Below are 14,667 nucleotides of genomic sequence, written 5' to 3'. Positions count from 1 at the left end.
GAGGCTAAGCCTCTGTCACCAGCAGTCAAGGTACCAGGACATGACTCCTGGAGTCACTACTCATGAGTCAAGCCATGGAAGAAAACAGAAGAGGACCCTCAATACACCTGTGAGCCCCTGGGAGATCTCAGATACCTATTCAAAACTACAAATGAGTGCTGTTCTAATGAACAACGCCAAAATCTGGTTTCTGGGGATAGGATTTCTCAGGATAGCTCTAAAGAGCCAACACAGCTTGGTAGGGGCTGTACTCCAAAACAGGCAGGAGATAAATCTTCTGATGCCTGAACAAGGAGGGACTTGAGCCATCTTGGCGAAGTAAATTTGGAATTGGCTAATGCCCCTACTAGTCCTTGTTAAGCCATATTGATGCGGCTTATGATTGTTGCATGTATTGTCAATTGTCTAACCTGTTTTGTCTGCCCAGGTCAACAAGCTACAACATGCAGTGCCAGTTCAACAAAGATACAAAACTACAGCCGACCATGGAAAATATCACTCACTCTTAGATGGACACCACTATGAAGACTCTGAGGCCTGAGACTAGCAAGAGGGGGAAGCCCAATACCCCTCGCTCTCCCAATTCAGCAGGAAGTATCCAGAAAGACCTCAATGCCCCTATTCTCAAAGAACTGGACTTCTCATCTCTAGAGAGGGGAATGTTAGGTAGTTAGAATAGGAAACAGGAGTCCAAAATGGCGGTGGCTAAAAGACAAGGAAGGGAAAAGCCTGCAAAAATAGAACAAAGGAAGGTCAAAGGAAGGTCCGAGGACCAGAGTGAAGACCTCAGGTAGAACAAACAACACTCCTGGCTAGCCCAATTTGCATAGGGCAGGCCCGGGGGGAGGAAAAAACATACAAAAGGAGGAGCCAAAGCGCGCGTGCGCTCTCTCTCTCCCCCGTGTGCGTGCGCTCTTTCTCTCTCTCTCTCCCACGCGCTGGTGCGCTCCTCCACTCTCTTCTCTTCATGTCTTTGGGTTGGCATGCCCTCACGCTTTGAGGAGGGATTCTCCTGCTATCTTCTAAATAAAATAGAGCTGTATCACTGATTTGTCTAAGAGCTATAACATGGTTTGTCTAAGACCCAAGAGCTGCAACGCGCTGAGGGCTTTAATGTCTGTCACTCCAAATCTTTGTTGTGATGAGACAGAACTGAGGAGCATACACTCGCCTGGCAGACTACATTTACTCTATGGTGAATTTTCAGAGTAGAATGACAACTTGTTGTTCAGTCACTAAGTCATGTTGGACTATTTGTGACCCAATGGGCTTTAGAGTGCAAGGCTTCCCAGTCCTTCACTATTTCTCAGAGTTTGCTCAAACTATGTCCATTGTGTTGATGATGCCATCCAACCATCTCATCCTCCTCCTGCTTTCAATCTTTCCCAGCATCAGGGTCTTTTCCAATCAGTCAGTTCTTTGCATCAGTTGGCCAGAATATTGGAGCTTTAGCTTCAGCATCAGTCCTTCCAATAAATATTCAGGACTGAGTTCTTTCAGGATTGACTGGTTTGATCTCCTTTCAGTCTAAGGGACTCTCAAGAGTCTTCTCCAGGACCACAGTTTGAAACAATCAATTCTTTCATGCTCAGCCTTCTTTATAGTCCATTTCTCATATCCATACACGACTACTGGAAAAACCATAGCTTTGACTATACAGATCTTTGTTGAGAAAGTGATCTCTACTTTTTAATATGCTGCCTAAATTTGTCATAGTTTTCCTTCCAAAGAGCAGGTGTCTTTTAATTTTGTGCCTGCAATCACCATCCATAGTGATTTTGGGGCCCATGAAAATAAAATATGCCACTGTTTCCATTTTTTCCCTCATCTATTTGCCATGAAGTGATGGGACTGGAGGCCATGATCTTAGTTTTTTGAATGTTGAGTCTTAAGCCAGCTTTTTCACTTTCCTCTTTCACCTTCATCATGAGGTTAAATGGGGGGTGGGGGTGGGGTGGGGTGGGGCTGTCAGATTTAACTTGATAACAACTTCTGTTGTTAACTTACCATTGTTATTCAAACTGTTTGCTAAGCACCTTGCCTGACTGAGGTATGGGTGATATTTGAAAATGGTGACTTCCTTCTTGTTCTCAGTTCCTAGGGAAGAAGGAATGAAAAAGTAATACTCTTGGCTAGGAGGGGGTGGTAAACCAAAGGTTTGTGGTATTCTACAACTACATTGAAGAAAGCTCCCAGCTCCCACCCTTCCTTGTGTTTTGTAGGCAGTTAAATGAAGTTAAAAGAAGAGGTAAGCAAAGGAGTAAGTGCCTGGTTGGAAAGGAGGCAGAAGCTCTCTCTGGGGAAAGACGGGTGGTCCACACTGAGGCTGGTTCCCCTCCTGTGAGGTCTGTAGGAAGGGGCAGAACTTCTGACTGGACATCGCTGTGTACCGTAACCTGATGGCTGAGCATGTGGCCTTCATAGGAAATGGTGTGATCCCCTAGGTCTGGGCCTTGGGAGGGGCCCCTCTGTGACCTGCCCAGACACAGAAAGCACTGACTGTCCCCATGCAGCTGAGGGAACTGGTATATGATGGGGACAGCATAACGTCTGCACAAACACCCCAACACTTCATTTTCCTTTTGACACCACATAGTCTGGAAATATCAAAGGAGTCTGTGGAGGAAGGAAGAAAGGGATATAAGTTCTCTCTGGTCTGGAGGGGAGAGAATATTAAACTTGAGCTAAAGATGAAGGAATATGATATGAATTATAAAATGAGAGTGAGCAGAGTATAGCACTTAGGAACTCATGATGAGCCAGATGACTTGGGTTCAAATCACAGTTTGGCCATCTATTAGCTGTGTGATTCTTGGACAAGTTACTCTGTTGGTGCCTCATGTTCCCCATGTTTTAATAGGGGATAATAACAAAGCCAAATGAGTTAAAGTGTGTAGGGTGCTTCTATTCATAGTAAGTGTTATCAGTTTTTTTTTTTTTTAAAGTTGTAGATTATTAATAAAAAACACAATGTGAGAGCTGTGAGTGAAATCTTGTTTTGGGCAAAATGAGGACTATAGCCTTGGAGACAGCCTCTCACATAGGTCTGAGGAAATTTGCCAAAGAAATGTGTGTGTGTGTGTGTGTGTGTGTGTGTGCGCGCGCACCCAGTGCATATCTTTTTTTGGTGAAGGGGGTACATGCAGTCAAGTACACATTTGGCAGAGGCTTGCTGCTAGTCGTGAGGAACAGATATCGCCATTTTGTAGCTGTAAGAAGGTACAAGATACCAGGCTCATAAAATCTTTTTTTGAAAGTGTTTCTTTCAGTTTTCCCAGAGCACTAAGAGCCTCATTCCTGATCTCTGCCTTGAAGACCTTGTAGGTGGTGTTGAAAATCACTGATGCCAGTGACTGGTGACTCCATCTGTACTGTGCCCAATGGTGAGGGACAAATTCTTACCTGTTCCACCTGCTGGGTGTGAGGAGCTTGTCTGGGCCTTGGGGGCTGCCTCAAGGTCATGTCTTGGTTTGAGAGACAATTGGTCCATCTCTGGCTTTGCAGGCCAAAGTCTCTGTAGGTCAAAGGAGAGGGAGAAACACACTTCAGACAGCGTGAGGGCCATCTCAGAAGGGGAGAGTGGCCCCCAGGGTATGAGGTTGTCGGCCTTTATGCTCATGCTTGTGCTAAGTCACTTCAGTCGAGTCCAACTCTTTGTTACCCCACGGACTGTAGCCCTCCAGGCTCCTCTTTCCATGGGATTTCCCAAGCAAGAATACTGGAGTTGGTTGCGATTTTCTTCTCCAGAGGATCTTCCTGACCCAGGGATCAAATCCATCTCTTTTATGTCTCTTGTATTGGCAGGCGAGTTCTTAACAACTAGTGCCACCTGGAAAGCCCTTAGTGACATTTCAGGTGTTGGAAGTGAGGCATGCTGGAGTGGAGTGTCAGCTTCTTGCCAGCTGTGTGATTGCTGCGCAGGGCCATCCAGCTGTGGATACAGGTGCAGCTTTGTGGGTCTTCAGGCCTGAGCAGGGCAAGTGGAGGAGATCTGACCTCCAGCTGCTCTGGGGTCTCTGGACCGCTGCTTGGAGTCAAGCCTGTTTTTTCCCTTCTGACATCTAGCTGGCCTGAAGGTTGTAGAGTTTTATTGACTTCTTAGAGCCTTATGACAGCTGATGCCATGGTCAATAGGGATGAAAGTGTGAGGGGCTGTGGTGTGACACCAAAGGGACCCAACTAAATATTGAGCCTGGCTTGTCTTGGCTGAGCACTTTATCAACAATCCCACCAGTCTCTGCATCTTGCTTTTAAAAGCATAGTTTGTGTGTGTGTGTGTGTGTGTGTGTGTGTGTGTGTAAGGGGGATTAAATGCTAGGGTGAAATGGTCTCCATTGGGGTGAAATGTACCTATGCCTCCAGCTGGTGGCTCATCCCAGTTCGTCAGAAATTGTTTCTTAAAAACAGAAACAGATTCAAAGTCTTCAGACAATCTTACGGTTACCAATGCAGAAATGTGGGAGGGAGATAAATTGAGAGTTTGGGACTAATATATACATGCGACTATACAAGGAACTACTGTATAACACAGTGAACTCTACTCAATATTCTGTAGTAGCCTGTATGGGAAAAGAATCTATAAAAGAATGGATACATGAATTGCACAAGGGAATCACTTTTCCATACAGCTAAAACTAATACAGTATTGTAAATCAACTATTCTCCAATACACAATAAAAATTAAATAAAAAGGAAAGTTTACCTCTAGAGACCCATAAGGCTCTTTAGACTCGCAGGATTCCGGATATGATGCTGGAAAGGGCAGAGCGGGTGCAGAAATCTCGACATTATCTGAGGTTGTGTTTTCCTGGCTTTGGTGTGCTTTGGCTTCTAGTGGGCACCTTTGACTCAACTTGGGAGGATTCTAATACAAGGGCCCATAGACATTGGGTTAGTTGTAGGCTCAGAGAACAAAACTTTCTCGATTGATCAGACGTAACTGCTGGCCATTGTGTGGGAGCCAGGAGGAAGGACCAGGACTGAGAAACAGCTAGATGGATCTGACTTGTGTCCTGAAAAAAAAAAAACAAAAAAACAAAAAACCCACCATAAAGCAAAAAACGAAGTCTTCACTGGAGATCTCCTGAGGACTGAACTGGAGATGATACATACCACATGGCCCAGCTTGTTGTGAAAACTGCTTTTCCAATTCAGGTCCCAAATCTCTCTCATTTCCTAGCCTCTTAAATATCTTGTCTTTGTTACCTCACATTTTGACCCACCTTGCTCACCTTCCTTACTTCTGTAATGGCCAATAGGCACATGAAGATACTCAACATCATTTGACATTAGGGAAATGTGAATCAAAATGACAATAAGATAGCACTTCATACTCATTAGAATAACTATTGGTAAAAGACATCTGAAATATTGACAAAGATGTGGAGAAATTGGAACCCCTCTTTATATTGCTGGTGGGAATGTAAAGTGTGCAGCTGCTGTGGAAAACAGTATGGCAATTCCTCAAAAAATTAAATATAGAAGTATCATATGATCTAGGAATCCCAATTTTGGGTATACATCCTAAAGAAGTATAAGCAGAGACTCAAACAGATATCTGTACTCCAATGTTATTGGCAGAATTCTTTACAAAAACCAGAAGGCAGAAGCAACCCAAGTGTCCACCAGTAGAGGAATCTGTAAACTAAATGTGATACATGTACACCATAGAATATTATTCTGCTTTACAAAGAAAGGAAAATTTTGACAACATGAATGAAATCTGAAGGAATAATGCTAAGTGAAACAACTCCATCACAAGTTTCTTCTTATTATGTAAGGTTCCTGGAGTAGTTACATTCATGGATACAGAAAGAAGAATGATGACCACCAAGGACTGGGGGAAGGGAGGAACTGGAGTTAATGTTTGATGGGTACAAAGTTTCAGCCTGGGACAATAAAAGAGTTCTGGGGGTAGACGGCTGTGATGGTTGTACAATAGTATGAATGTATTTAATTGCACAGAATTGTACACATGAAAGAGGGCAACATAAGTGGGATGAAAAATAAATAAATAATTAAAACCCAAAGATTTCCTGCCCAACGGTAACTCCCAGTGGAGAAGCAGCCCAGAAGACCACATCCATCACTAGCAAGCGGGGGCTGGGCAGGGAGGCATGGGCTGCCTTGCTTAGAGTAAGGACCGGGCCTGAATGCCCCTAGGGCAATCGAGGGAACTAACTTGAGGTAGCAAACCAGATCGTGGGATAGCTATCCCGTGAAAGGCCCTAACCTAAGACACCTCCAGGCCTGCTCACAGAACAAAGAACTGAGCAGAGCTAGCCAGCTGCAAACCGGCTTATCCCCTGCAGGAGACAGGCAGGCGAGGGCAGCCAGAGCTGGAAGGGGGCAGTCGCGGCCCCATAGAGGCATCATCTACCAAACTGCAAGCAAGCTTCGTTGCTAACCAAGACTTCTTTTATTTTATTTTATTTATTTATTTTTATTTTTTAAATTTTATTTTATTTTTAAACTTTACATAATTGTATTAGTTTTGCCAAATATCAAAATGAATCTGCCACAGGTATACATGTGTTCCCCATCCTGAACCCTCCTCCCTCCTCCCTCCCCATTCCATCCCTCTGGGTCGTCCCAGTGCACCAGCCCCAAGCATCCAGTATCGTGCATCGAACCTGGACTGGCAACTCATTTCATACATGATATTTTACATGTTTCAATGCCATTCTCCCAAATCTTCCCACCCTCTCCCTCTCTCACAGAGTCCATAAGACTGTTCTATACATCAGTGTCTCTTTTGCTGTCTCGTACACAGGGTTATTGTTACCATCTTTCTAAATTCCATATATATGTGTCAGTATACTGTATTGGTGTTTTTCTTTCTGGCTTACTTCACTCTGTATAATAGGCTCCAGTTTCATCCACCTCATTAGAACTGATTCAAATGTATTCTTTTTAATGGCTGAGTAATACTCCATTGTGTATATGTACCACAGCTTTCTTATCCATTCATCTGCTGATGGACATCTAGGTTGCTTCCATGTCCTGGCTATTATAAACAGTGCTGCAATGAACATTGGGGTACACGTATCTCTTTCCTTTCTGGTTTCCTCAGTGTGTATGCCCAGCAGTGGGATTGCTGGATCATAAGGCAGTTCTATTTCCAGTTTTTTAAGAAATCTCCACACTGTTCTCCATAGTGGCTGTACTAGTTTGCATTCCCACCAACAGTGTAAGAGGGTTCCCTTTTCTCCACACCCTCTCCAGCATTTATTACTTGTAGACTTTTGGATCACAGCCATTCTGACTGGTGTGAAATGGTACCTCATAGTGGTTTTGATTTGCATTTCTCTGATAATGAGTGATGTTGAGCATCTTTTCATGTGTTTGTTAGCCATCTGTATGTCTTCTTTGGAGAAATGTCTATTTAGTTCTTTGGCCCATTTTTTGATTGGGTCATTTATTTTTCTGGAGTTGAGCTGTAGGAGTTGCTTGTATATTCTCGAGATTAGTTGTTTGTCAGTTGCTTCATTTGCTATTATCTTCTCCCATTCTGAAGGCTGTCTTTTCACCTTGCTAATAGTTTCCTTTGATGTGCAGAAGCTTTTAAGGTTAATTAGGTCCCATTTGTTTATTTTTGCTTTTATTTCCAATATTCTGGGAGGTGGGTCATAGAGGATCCTGCTGTGATGTATGTCAGAGAGTGTTTTGCCTATGTTCTCCTCTAGGAGTTTTATAGTTTCTGGTCTTATGTTTAGATCTTTAATCCATTTTGAGTTTATTTTTGTGTATGGTGTTAGAAAGTGTTCTAGTTTCATTCTTTTACAAGTGGTTGACCAGATTTCCCAGCACCACTTGTTAAAGAGATTGTCTTTAATCCATTGTATATTCTTGCCTCCTTTGTCAAAGATAAGGTGTCCATATGTGCGTGGATTTATCTCTGGGCTTTCTATTTTGTTCCATTGATCTATATTTCTGTCTTTGTGCCAGTACCATACTGTCTTGATAACTGTGGCTTTGTAGTAGAGCCTGAAGTCAGGTAGGTTGATTCCTCCAGTTCCATTCTTCTTTCTCAAGATTGCTTTGGCTATTCGAGGTTTTTTGTATTTCCATACAAATTGTGAAATTATTTGTTCTAGCTCTGTGAAGAATGCTGTTGGTAGCTTGATAGGGATTGCATTGAATCTATAGATTGCTTTGGGTAGTATGCTCATTTTCACTATATTGATTCTTCCAATCCATGAACATGGTATATTTCTCCATCTGTTAATGTCCTCTTTGATTTCTTTCACCAGTGTTTTATAGTTTTCTATATATAGGTCTTTACTTTCTTTAGGTAGATATATTCCTAAGTATTTTATTCTTTCCGTTGCAATGGTGAATGGAATTGTTTCCTTAATTTCTCTTTCTGTTTTCTCATTATTAGTGTATAGGAATGCAAGTGATTTTTGTGTGTTGATTTTATATCCTGCAACTTTACTATAGTCATTGATTAGTTCTAGTAATTTTCCGGTGGAGTCTTTAGGGTTTTCTATGTAGAGGATCATGTCATCTGCAAACAGTGAGAGCTTTACTTCTTTTCCAATTTGGATTCCTTTTATTTCTTTTTCTGCTCTGATTGCTGTGGCCAAAACTTCCAAAACTATGTTGACTAGTAGTGGTGAGAGTGGGCACCCTTGTCTTGTTCCTGACTTTAGAGGAAATGCTTTCAATTTTTCACCATTGAGGATAATGTTTGCTGTGGGTTTGTCATATATAGCTTTGATTATGTTGAGGTATGTTCCTTCTATTCCTGCTTTCTGGAGAGTTTTTATCATAAATGGATGTTGAATTTTGTCAAAGGCTTTCTCTGCATCTATTGAGATAATCATATGGTTCTTATTTTTCAGTTTGTTAATGTGGTGTATTACATTGATTGATTTGTGGATATTGAAGAATCCTTGCATCCCTGGGATAAAGCCCACTTGGTCATGGTGTATGATCTTTTTAATGTGTTGTTGGATTCTGATTGCTAGAATTTTGTTAAGGATTTTTGCATCTATGTTCATCAGTGATATTGGCCTGTAGTTTTCTTTTTTTGTGGGATCTTTGTCAGGTTTTGGTATTAGGGTGATGGTGGCCTCATAGAATGAGTTTGGAAGTTTACCATCCTCTGCAATTTTCTGGAAGAGTTTGAGCAGGATAGGTGTTAGCTCTTCTCTAAATTTTTGGTAGAATTCAGCTGTGAAGCTGTCTGGACCTGGGCTTTTGTTTGCTGGAAGATTTTTGATTACAGTTTCAATTTCCGTGCTTGTGATGGGTCTGTTAAGATTTTCTATTTCTTCCTGGTCGAGTTTTGGAAAGTTGTACTTTTCTAAGAATTTGTCCATTTCTTCCACGTTGTCCATTTTATTGGCATATAATTGTTGATAGTACTCTCTTATGATCCTTTGTATTTCTGTGTTGTCTGTTGTGATCTCTCCATTTTCATTTCTAATTTTATTGATTTGATTTTTCTCCCTTTGTTTCTTGATGAGTCTGGCTAACGGTTTGTCAATTTTATTTATCCTTTCAAAAAACCAGCTTTTGGTTTTGTTGATTTTTGCTATGGTCTCTTTTGTTTCTTTTGCATTTATTTCTGCTCTAAGTTTTAAGATTTCTTTCCTTCTACTAACCCTGGGGTTCTTCATTTCTTCCTTTTCTAGTTGCTTTAGGTGTAGAGTTAGGTTATTTATTTGACTTTTTTCTTGTTTCTTGAGGTGTGCCTGTATTGCTATGAACTTTCCCCTTAGGACTGCTTTTACCGTGTCCCACAGGTTTTGGGTTGTTGTGTTTTCATTTTCATTCATTTCTATGCAAATTTTGATTTCTTTTTTGATTTCTTCTGTGATTTGTTGGTTATTCAGCAGTGTGTTGTTCAGCCTCCATATGTTGGAATTTTAAATAGCTTTTCTCTTGTAATTGAGATCTAATTTTACTGCATTGTGGTCAGAAAAGATGCTTGGAATGATTTCTATTTTTTTGAATTTACCAAGGCTAGCTTTATGGCCCAGGATGTGATCTATCCTGGAGAAGGTTCCATGTGCGCTTGAGAAAAAGGTGAAATTCATTGTTTTGGGATGAAATGTCCTATAGATACAATTAGGTCTAACTGGTCTATTGTATTGTTTAAAGTTTGTGTTTCCTTGTTAATTTTCTGTTTAGTTGATCTATCCATAGGTGTGAGTGGGGTATTAAAGTCTCCCACTATTATTGTGTTATTGTTAATTTCTCCTTTCATACTTGGTAGCATTTGTCTTACATACTGCGGTGCTCCTGTGTTGGGTGCATATATATTTATAATTGTTATATCTTCTTCTTGGATTGATCCTTTGATCATTATGTAGTGACCGTCTTTGTCTCTTTTCACAGTCTTTGTTTTAAAGTCTATTTTATCTGATATGAGTATTGCTACTCCTGCTTTCTTTTGGTCCCTATTTGCATGGAAAATCTTTTTCCAGCCCTTCACTTTCAGTCTGTATGTGTCCTCTGTTTTGAGGTGGGTCTCTTGTAGACAACATATGTAGGGGTCTTGTTTTTGTATCCATTCAGCCAGTCTTTGTCTTTTGGTTGGGGCATTCAACCCATTTACGTTTAAGGTAATTACTGATAAATATGATCCATTGCCATTTACTTTATTGTTTTGGGTTCGAATTTATACACCGTTTTTGTGTTTCCTGTCTAGAGACTATCCTTTAGTATTTGTTGGAGAGCTGGTTTGGTGGTGCAGAATTCTCTCAGCTTTTGCTTGTCTGAAAAGCTTTTGATTTCTCCTTCATACTTGAATGAGGTCCTTGCTAGGTACAATAATCTGGGCTGTACGTTATTTTCTTTCATCATTTTAAGTATGTCTTGCCATTCCCTCCTGGCTTGAAGAGTTTCCATTGCAAGATCAGCTGTTATCCTTATGGGTATTCCCTTGTGTGTTATTTGTTGTTTTTCCCTTGCTGCTTTTAATATTTGTTCTTTGTGTTTGATCTTTGTTAATTTGATTACTATGTGTCTTGGGGTGTTTCGCCTTGGGTTTATCCTGTTTGGGACTCTCTGGGTTTCTTGGACTTGGGTGATTATTTCCTTCCCCATTTTAGGGAAGTTTTCAACTATTATCTCCTCAAGTATTTTCTCATGGTCTTTCTTTTTGTCTTCTTATTCTGGGACCCCTATGATTCGAATGTTGTAGCATTTAATATTGTCCTGGAGGTCTCTGAGATTGTCCTCATTTCTTTTAATTCGTTTTTCTTTTGTCCTCTCTGATTCATTTATTTCTACCATTCTATCTTCTAATTCACTAATCCTATCTTCTGCCTCTGTTATTCTACTATTTGTTGCCTCCAGAGTGTTTTTAATTTCACTTATTGCATTATTCATTATATATTGACTCTTTTTTATTTCTTCTAAGTCCTTGTTAAACCTTTCTTGCATCTTCTCAATCCTCGCCTCCAGGCTATTTATCTGTGATTCCATTTTAACTTCAAGATTTTGGATCAATTTCACTATCATTATTCGGAATTCTTTATCAGGTAGATTCCCTATCTCTTCCTCTTTTGTTTGGTTTGGTGGGCATTTATCCTGTTCCTTTATCTGCTGGCTATTCCTCTGTCTCTTCATCTTGTTTAAATTGCTGAGTTTGGGGTGTCCTTTCTGTATTCTGGCAGTTTGTGGAGTTCTCTTTATTGTGGCATTTCCTCGCTGTGTGTGGGTTTGTACAGGTGGCTTGTCACGGTTTCCTGGTTAGGGAAGCTTGTGTCGATGTTCTGGTGGATGGAGCTGTATTTCTTCTCTCTGGAGTGTAATGAAATGTCCAGTAATGAGTTATGAGATGTCTATGGTTTTGGGGTGACTTTGGGCAGCCTGTATCTTGAAGCTCAGGGCTGTGTTCCTTTGTTGCTGGAGAATTTGCTTGGTATGTCTTTCCCTGGAACTTGTTGGCCCTTGTGTGGTGCTTGGTTTCAGTGTCGGTATGGAGGCGTTTGATGAGCTCCTGTCAATTAATGTTCCTTGGAGTCAGGAGTTCCCTGGAGTCAGGGTTTGGACTTAAGCCTCCTACTTCCAGTTATCGGTCTTATTTTTACAGTAGTTTCAAAACTTCTCCTTCTATACAGCACCACTGATAAAACATCTACGTTAAAGATGAAAAGTTTCTCTACTGTGAGGGTCACTCAGAGAGGTTCACAGCATTACATGGAGAAGAGAAGAGGGAGGAGGGAGTTAGAGGTGACCCAAATGAGATGAGGTGGAATCAATAGTGGAGAGAGTGGGCTATCCAGTAGTCACTTCCTTATGTGCACTCCACAACTGGACTGCTCAGAGATGTTCACGGAGTTATACAGAGAAGAGAAGAAGGAGGCAGGAGACAGAGGTGGCCAGAAGGATAAAGGGGGGAAATGAAAAGGAGGGAGACAGATCCAGCCAGTAATCAGTTCCCTAAGTGTTCTCCACCGTCTGGAACACACAGAAATTCTCAGAGTTGGGTAGAGTAGAGAGGGGTTAGGGAGGAGATACAGGCGACCTGGTGGAGAAAACAGAGAGTCCAAAGGGAGAGAGAGCAGTCAAGCCTGTAATCTCGTTCCCTAGTGAAAAATGGGTCCTGAAGATTGGGTTCTTAAAGGTACAAAATTGGTAACAAATACATAAAAGCAAAAATTAAAAATCTAGAGTAGAGTTTGGAATTTCAAAAATGCGATGTTAATGAAAAGAAGAAGGAAAAGAAAGAGAGAAAAAACGAACAAAGAAAAACAAACAAGGTTGCGAAAATTATAAAGAAACTACAGGTACAAAATTGATAACTAATACCAAAAAGGAAAAATTAAAAAAAAAAAGAAAATTTGAGGCCAAAAAAAAAAAAAAAAAATTAAAAATCTAGAGTAGAGTTTGGAATTTCAAAAATACAATGTTAAAAAAAAAGAAGAAGAAAACTAAAGAGAGAAAACAAACAAACCAACAAAACAATGTCGCAAAAATTATAAAGAAAATACAGGTACAAAATTGATATCAAATACCAAAAAGCATAAATTAAAAATCTTGAGTGGAGTTTGGAATTGCAGATATACAATGTTATATAAAAGAAGAAGAGAAAGAAACAGAGGGGAAAAACAAGAAAAAAAAAGTCACAGAAATTATAAAAAAAAAAAACTATAGGTACAAAATTGATAACATGTACCAAAAGGCTAAAATTAAAAATCTAGAGTAGAGTTTGGAATTTCAAAAATACAATGTTAAAGAAAAGAAGAAGGAAAAGAAAGAGAGAAAAAAACAAACAAAGAAAAACAAACAAGGTCACGAAAATTATAAAGAAACTATAGGTACAAAATTGATAACTAATACCAAAAAGCAAAAGTTAAAAATCTAGAGTAGAGTTTGGAATTTCAAAAATACAATGTTAAAAAAAGAAGAAGAAAAATAAAGAGAGAAAACAAACAAACCATCAAAAACCATGTCGCAAAAATTATAAAGAAAATACAGGTACAAAATTGATATCAAATACCAAAAAGCATAAATTAAAAATCTTGAGTAGAGTTTGGAATTGCAGATATACGATGTTATACAAAAGAAGAAGAGAAAGAAACAGAGGGAAAAAAAAAGTCACAGAAATTATGAAAAAAAACTGTAGGTACAAAAATGATAACATATACCAAAAGGCTAAAATTAAACAATTTTTTTACATCTGCATTTCCTACAGGTAGGAAATGCAGATGTAAAGAAGGGACTTGTGGACATGGGCAGGAAGAGGAGGGTGGGGTAAATTGAGAGAATAGTACTGACATATATACACTATTATGTGTAAAATAGATGACTAGTGGGAACCCGTTGTATAGCACAGGGAGCTCAGCTTGGTCCTCTGTGATAACCTAGAGGGCTGAGGTAGAGCAGGAAGCTCAAGAGGGAGGGGGTTATATGTATACATATAGCCAATTAACACTGTATAGCAGAAACCAACACAACACTGTAAAGCTATTATGTTCCAATTAAAAATAAATAAATTAAAAAAAAATTTTTTTTAAAAAAATTAAAAAAAAAAAGGAAAGAAAGATTGATCGTAAAAATAGTAAAAATATATCTAGGTCTTTCTCTGGTTTTGTTGTGAGTATTGTGGGTTCAGTTCATTTTTGGCTAGTTCCTTGGTCCGACTTATATTTCTCAAGATCTATAGGCCCCTTCCTATGTAGTCCGTAGTAACCACAGGGTTTTAATCTATGGCCTGTAGCTTCCAAGGCGTTTCCCTCTGTTATAGCTTCTTCTGTTTGCTGGTCTCTTCAGTGTCTGGTTCCCGCCCTGACACAAAGGGTACGGTGGAGGACACTATTTTTTTTTTTTTTTTTTTTTTAGGCTCACTTGTTCAGCCGCGCTGTGGAGAGGGAGGGAGGGATGCTGCAAACAGATAACACTGGCATGCGCTTGCAGTGCCTCAGCTACACTGGGACTGCCCCTGCTCACGGCGCGTGTAGCCTCCCTGCCCACAGTGCTCGGGCTCTAGGTTGTTCCGCTGGGAACAATCAGAGGCCGGCCCTGGGCTGAGCTCCCAGGTCCAAGCCACTCAGGTTCAGGCACTCGGGTAGTCCTCAGAGGCGCAGACTCGGTTGGGCCTGCGTTTTGTGCTCTTCCCAGATCCGGGCAGCTCAGGTGATGAGGTGTTTGGCAAGCACCAATGCTGCGACTTATCGCCTCCCCACCACTCGGTTATCTGGGTGTAAA

The sequence above is a fragment of the Bubalus bubalis genome, chromosome 5, assembly GCF_019923935.1.
Source record: "Bubalus bubalis isolate 160015118507 breed Murrah chromosome 5, NDDB_SH_1, whole genome shotgun sequence".
In the NCBI taxonomy this organism is placed as follows: domain Eukaryota; kingdom Metazoa; phylum Chordata; class Mammalia; order Artiodactyla; family Bovidae; genus Bubalus; species Bubalus bubalis.
Note: the sequence above shows the minus strand (reverse complement) of the source record.